Here is a 6,845-nt window from a genome sequence, read left to right as displayed (position 1 = left end):
GAACTCTGTGGGAAGCTAGAGAAGTCATTGCTGGGCCTCTTGCTGAGATGTTTGTATCATCGATAGTCACAGGTGAGGTGCTGGATGACTGGAGGTTGGCAAACGTGGGGCCACTGTTTAAGAAGGGCGGTAAAGACAAGCCAGGGAATATAGACCGGTGAGCCTGACCTCAGTGGTGGGCAAGTTGTTGGAGGGAATCCTGAGGGACAGGATGTATATGTATTTGGAAAGGCAAGGGCTGATTCGGGATAGTCAACATGGCTTTGTGCATGGGAAATCATGTTGAAGAAGTTTTTTGAAGAAGTAACAAAGAAGATTGATGAGGGCAGAGCAGTAGATGTGATCTGTATGGACTTCAGTAAGGCATTCAACAAGGTTCCCCATGGGAGACTGATTAGCAAGGTTAGATCTCATGGAATACAGGGAGAACTAGCCATTTGAATACAGAACTGGCTCAATAAATGCGAGGTGCTGTATTTTGGGAAAGCAAATCTTAGCAGGATTTATACACTTAATGGTAAGGTCATAGGGAGTGTTGCTGAACAAAGAGACCTAGCAGTGCAGGTTCATAGCTCCTTGAAAGTGGAGTCGCAGGTAGATAGGATAGTGAAGAAGGCGTTTGGTATGCTTTCCTTTATTGGTCAGAGTATTGAGTACAGGAGTTGGGAGGTCATGTTGCGGCTGTACAGGACATTGGTTAGGCCACTGTTGGAATATTGCATGCAATTCTGTTCTCCTTCCTATCGGAAAGATGTTGTGAAACTTGAAAGGGTTCAGAAAAGATTTACAACGATGTTGCCAGGATTGGAAGATCTGAGCTACAGGGAGAGGCTGAACAGGTTGGGGCTGTTTTCCCTGGAGCGTCGGAGGCTGAGGGGTGACCTTATAGAGGTTTACAAACTTATGAGGGGCATGGATAGGATAAATAGACAAAGTCTTTTCCCTGGGGTCAGGGAGTCCAGAACTAGAGGGCATAGATTTAGGGTGAGAGGGGAAAGATATAAAAGAGACCTTAGGGGCAACGTTTTCACACAGAGGGTGGTACGTGTATGGAATGAGCTGCCAGAGGATGTGGTGGAGGCTGGTACAGTGGGAACATTTAAGAGGCATTTGGATGGGTATATGAATAGGAAGGGTTTGGAGGGCTATGGGCCAGGTGCTGGCAGGTGGGACTAGATTGGGTTGGGATATCTGGTCGACATGGATGGGTTGGACCGAATGGTCTGTTTCCACGCTGTACGTCTCCATGACTCTATGACTCTCCATGTTACTCATAATTTTATATACCGCCATGAGGTTGCCGGTCAGCCTCCAACACTGGTGAAAACAATCCAAATTTGTCCAACCTCTCATTAAAGCTAATACACTCCAATCCAGGCAACATCCTACTACAGCACTATTGCATCCTCTCTGAAACCTCCATATCCTTCCTATAATGTGGTGACCAGAATTGCACATAATACTCCAAAGTGGCCTAACTAAAGATTTATATAGCTGCAACATGACTCACTAACCTTTATACCTAATTCCCCAACTGACGAAGACAAGCATGCCATATTCTGTATTAGTGGTGCTGGAAGAGCACAGCAGTTCAGGCAGCATTCGAGGACTGCTGTGCTCTTCCAGCACCACTAATCCAGAATCTGGTTTCCAGCATCTGCAGTCATTGTTTTTACCAAGCACGCCATATGCCTTATCTATAATGTTATCTACCTGTGTTGCCACTTCCAGCGACCTATGTACAAAATCCCTTTGTACATCAATGCTCCTAAGGGTCCTACCAATCATTGTTCACTCTCTTCTTGTATTTGACCTCCCAAAATTCACCACTTCACACTTCTCTGGCTTAAACTTGACTTGCCATTTCCCTTCCCAACTTTCTAACTGCTCTATATCCTGTTGTGTCCTTTGATAATCTTCCTCACTATTCACAACTGTGGTCTGCAAATTTATTAATCAGACTGCCTATATTTTCATTCACTTACATGCAATATTGAGAATGATTGATCGTGAATTGTGGTTGGAAGTGGGTGATGTAGTGGAGAGAAGATGGTGGCACTTACATTTGTGGAGTGCAGAAGGTCATTGACCATCTTGAGGCATTGCTGCACGGACAATGGAAACAGAACGGACCTGGGTAGCAGACCAGGATCAGGCTATCTGAGTATGTTGGCAATATTTCTTTTGCTGGTCTTGAGGGAAGAGGGCATTCCTTCTGTGCACATCTTGTCCCCCAGGACCTCCAAATTCCAGCCCACAAATTAGCCTGCCAATTTCCCTCTATCTGCCATACCTGGGACAATTCCTGAACTGAAGGAACCGTGCAGGGCAGCTTGAGACTGACAGAGCTTGCCTCGATCCACAATTGTGTTCTCAATATAGCACTGTTGCTGGGAATTCTGGGAGGCCTTGGCAGTTGTAAATACGTACGCCTATGAGAAGGAGAGATCAGACACGCAGAGCGCCATGGTGTTGTGCATAGTTGGTGAGGCATATTTCGGAGAATTGCTTGAGAAATTTCATTTGAACTCATGGAGAGAATCCTCCATGAAACTTACCAAAATTGACTCTTAGCTGATTTCTCAAAATATTCATCCACTGATTTACCCTGTCTTACCTAAGGAGAGTACGAGGCACCAAAGCACACTATTTTAAATGTGTGCCACTTAGTTTCAGAGAACTATACGTAAATGCTCCATACTGCAAGAAAGGCCCAACCAGATAGAGCCAGAATTTAAATGACTTAAGCACCTCATTTTTAATTGGTGGATACAAGCACAGACCTTTAAAACAGGGAAGCTAGGGTCCAGAAATTGTCACAGACCCAGAGCGAGAAAGGAGTGTGGTAGACACAAGCTGGATAGAAAAGGGAAGCCAGGCAGAGGAAACAGAACTGTCCTCAACTGTTTAAGGGAGAGATCCAGTTGGGAACAAGTGGGAAACTGCCCCAAGTGATTCTACTATGGAAAATAGGGTCAAGTAAAGGAAAGTTATTTCAAGTGTTCCCCAGATACTCAAGCTGCAAGAGCAATGTCTGTAACATCAAAGCTGGTCAATGTTGCCTCAGATATGGCCATTGACCAGGACAGTTGTCAGGAATTTGTATCCATGGGAATGGTGACCAATTTAGGCGAAAGTGTGGACTGCAGATGCTGGAAATCGGAGGCAAGATTAGAATGGTGCTGGAAAAGTACAGCAGGTCAGGCAGCATCCGAGGAGCAGGATGAAGGGCTCCTGCCCGAAACGTCGATTTTCCTGCTCCTCTGATGCTGCCTGACCATGGTGACCAATTTAGTCTCACAGACCTTGTTAGTGGACAAAATAAAAGATTCTCCATCTTAAAAGCAAATTACTTGCCAGCATGCTATTCAAAGGGTTAATGGGAAAATGATTAGAGGTGCCACTGCTTAAAGTTTACTTCGAGAGGGAACTTACTACAGGTCTCGAAAAAGTAGGGGTAGCCCTGAGCCTAAAAATAGCAGGGAATCACTTTTTATTGGGGAATGATTTGGCTGGTTACAAAATATAACCCCTTTCGAACAAAGAATTCTAGAGTTAGAGGCCATACGACTAAGATGAGATGGGAAAGATTTAAAAGGGACCTAAGGGGCAACTTGTTCATTGCAGATGGTGATGCATTGATAGAATGAGCTGGTACAATTACAACATTTAAAAGCTATCCGCATGAGTATATGAATAGAAAGGGTTTAGAGTGATATAGGCCAAAGGCTGGCAGATAGGACTAGATTAATTTTGGATATCTGGTCGGCATTGACAATTTGGACCGAAGTGTCTGTTTCCACATCTATGTCTGTATGACTGGCGGCATATTTGTAAGCTGCGAAGAGAAAGATTTTAAAGGCATGAGAGACAACTGTTCTACACAGAGAGTCGTTCATATGTGGAATGAACCTCCAGAGGAAGTGATAAATGTGAGTATAGTTACAATGTTTAAAAAATATTTGGACGAATAAGAAATGTTTGAAAGGATGTGAGCCAAGTGCAGGCAGATGGGACTAATTTATTTTGGGATTATGGTCAGCATGGGCTGGTTGGACCGAAGGGTCTGGTCCTGTGCTTTATGACTCTATGAATGAAAATGTAGGAGAAACCAACAGCAAATGGTAGAAAGGCCTGACACCAAAACAAGTTTGCAAGCTCCATGGTAACAATAAACTCGGTAAGGCTTGGGACGATGCGGGAAGGGGCACTTGAATTAAATAGATCATAAGGTGTAGGGGCAGATGTCGGCCATTTGGCCCATGCAGTCTGCTATGCTTTTCAACAAGCTCATGGCTTTCCTTCAATTTCCCCATAACCCTTGCTGCTGAAAAATCTGTCTATCTCAGCCTTTAATGTAATGAATGATTCAGCTGCAACAGCCTTGAGATTATGCCCTCTGGTCCTAGAATCTCACACCAAGCAAAACAACTTACCCACATCTGTCACCTAAGAATCTTGTATGTTTCAATGAGATTGCCGCTTATTCTTCTAAACTTCAATGAGTATAGTAACGACCCACTCAACATCTTCTCATAAGAAAATACCTCTGTACTCAGGATCAACTTAGAGAACCTTCTCTGGACTGCCTCTGCTAAGGAGCATATAGGACCAAGTAAAGGCCAGCATTATGAAAGAGAGCCACAGTTAAGTTAACCTACAGCCATCCTGGTTAATTCTCTATGGTCATTAGGTTAGATTACTTACAGTGTAGATACAGGCCCTTCGGCCCAACAAGTCCACATCGACCCTCTGAAGATCAACCCACCCAGACCCATTCCCTTACATTTACCCCTTCACCTAACACTATGGGTAATTTAGCATGGCCAATTCACCTAACCTGCACATCTTTGGACTGTGGGAGGAAACCGGAGCACCCGGAGGAAACCCACGCAGACATGGGGAGAATGTGCAAACTCCACACAGACAATTGCCTGAGGCGGGAATTGAACCCGGGTCTCTGGCGCTGTGAGTTCTCACCACTGTGCCACCATGCCTAATCAAATTTAACTTGCCTGGTTTAAATTTAAATGAAGTTTGGTAGTTAACTGTCAACCATCATCTATGAATTGCATTCTCCATGACAAGGCCTCTACCAATCATTGTTCACTTGTCAACCAGTCAGCATTCACTTCATTCTGTGTAAAATTTAGTGGTCCTTCAAATTGGCAAAATGTTGTTCCCTTTTAATTTGGTATTCTTGTGAATGTACTGATAAGTGCAAGATTATGGAAAAATGTATTTTCTTAGTCATTCTCCATGACTGTATTTTCCTAAATTGCAAGTTTTTAGATTAGATTCCCTACAGTGTGGAAACAGGCCCTCCGGCCCAACCAGTCCACATTGACCCTTCGCAGAGTAACTCACCCAGACCTCTGCCTAATACAGTGGGCAATTTAGCATGGCCAATTCACCTGACCTGCACAACTTTGGACTGTGGGAGGAAACCGGAGCACCCAGAGGAAACCCACACAGACACAGGGAGAATGTGCAAACTCCACACAGACAGTCGCCCCAGGCCAGAATTGAACCTGGGACCCTGGTCGTGTGAAGCAGCAGTGCTAACCACTGAGACACCGCACTGCCCAAGTTCTGAAATTCCTTCCTCCCTTTTGATCTTCCTTCTTAAAGAAACTTTTAAAAACCTTCCTCTTCGACCAAATCTTTGGTCATCTGACCTAGCATTGCATCATGTGGCTTGGTATCACATTTGTTACATCATTCTTCTGTGAAGCTTTTTATGATATTTTAATGGTGCTATTTGAATGTATGTTGTTGTTATAGATGTTACTGGTCTGGTCAATGCACACAGGTGATCTCAGGTCTCAAACAGAAAACTAATTATCTCTTGTTAATAACTTCCGTCAAAGGCAAAAGAGTTGCCTGACCTGTCACGGGGAAGAAGATTGGGACTGGTCATTTCATTTACACCCTTTGGAGTGAACAAATAGTGTTAATTCTCAATCACACAGTTCAGGGTGGATTTGAACCAAGATTAAAATGCTGTACTTATTATGCCTTTCTATCACTATGGCATCTACATTTCATTCCTTAATTATGTTCACCTCAATTTAGTGATTAAATGTGGACAAATGTTAAATTGTGGTCCTCTACTGACTTAAAAATTCTAAAACCCATTCAAGTTGAAGTCCCACATAATGAGCAAAGAATGATTTGGCGAGTGCAAGCTGCAATTAAATGCCATTGATATTATCACTTGTAAAGCAAAATGCTTTGCTTTTCTATCACTCTCCAGTTCACAAGTGTTGTTATCAGCTCAATAAACTATCTATGGTGTAGAAAAAATGCTTCAGTACAGCAGTCATTGCTTATTGCTCTGTGGTATATATTTCAGTGATAACCGTAATAAAACGGTCAAATTGCTGTAAAAGGACTATTGAAGGTGAAAGGACAAAGGTTTAATTCTATCCTTTTGTTTGGTTGCATTCTTACCAACTTTCTTGACTGCAGCATCTGCATTATTAGCTCATTTTTGCCAAGCTCTTAAGAAATATATTTATTTTTCAGGGCTACACTGTGACATCTCCAATCCAGAATTCTGAAATCTGAGAATATTGATTGGCCACAATACTTTTGAGCAGGTGTACACAACATGTAGATGCACCATATGCTGTGTTGCATCAAATTGCAAAGTATTGAATGCAATGGCGTTTATATTATTTCAGTGTTCCTGTTTAAGTGAGGAGAAGCGGAACAGTCCTAGGATTCAGTGGGAAATCTGTAGGAGAGGTAAAAAAGATGGCTTACTGAAAGAAAAGTCAACCAATAAGTTAAAAATTACAATTAAAAATCAAAGTGATTCACAGTGATTGTCACACTGCCAA

The sequence above is a fragment of the Chiloscyllium plagiosum genome, unplaced genomic scaffold (assembly GCF_037043375.1).
Source record: "Chiloscyllium plagiosum isolate Xiang-an unplaced genomic scaffold, Cpla_swu_hap1 HiC_scaffold_3, whole genome shotgun sequence".
In the NCBI taxonomy this organism is placed as follows: domain Eukaryota; kingdom Metazoa; phylum Chordata; class Chondrichthyes; order Orectolobiformes; family Hemiscylliidae; genus Chiloscyllium; species Chiloscyllium plagiosum.
This window is presented reverse-complemented; position numbering follows the sequence as displayed.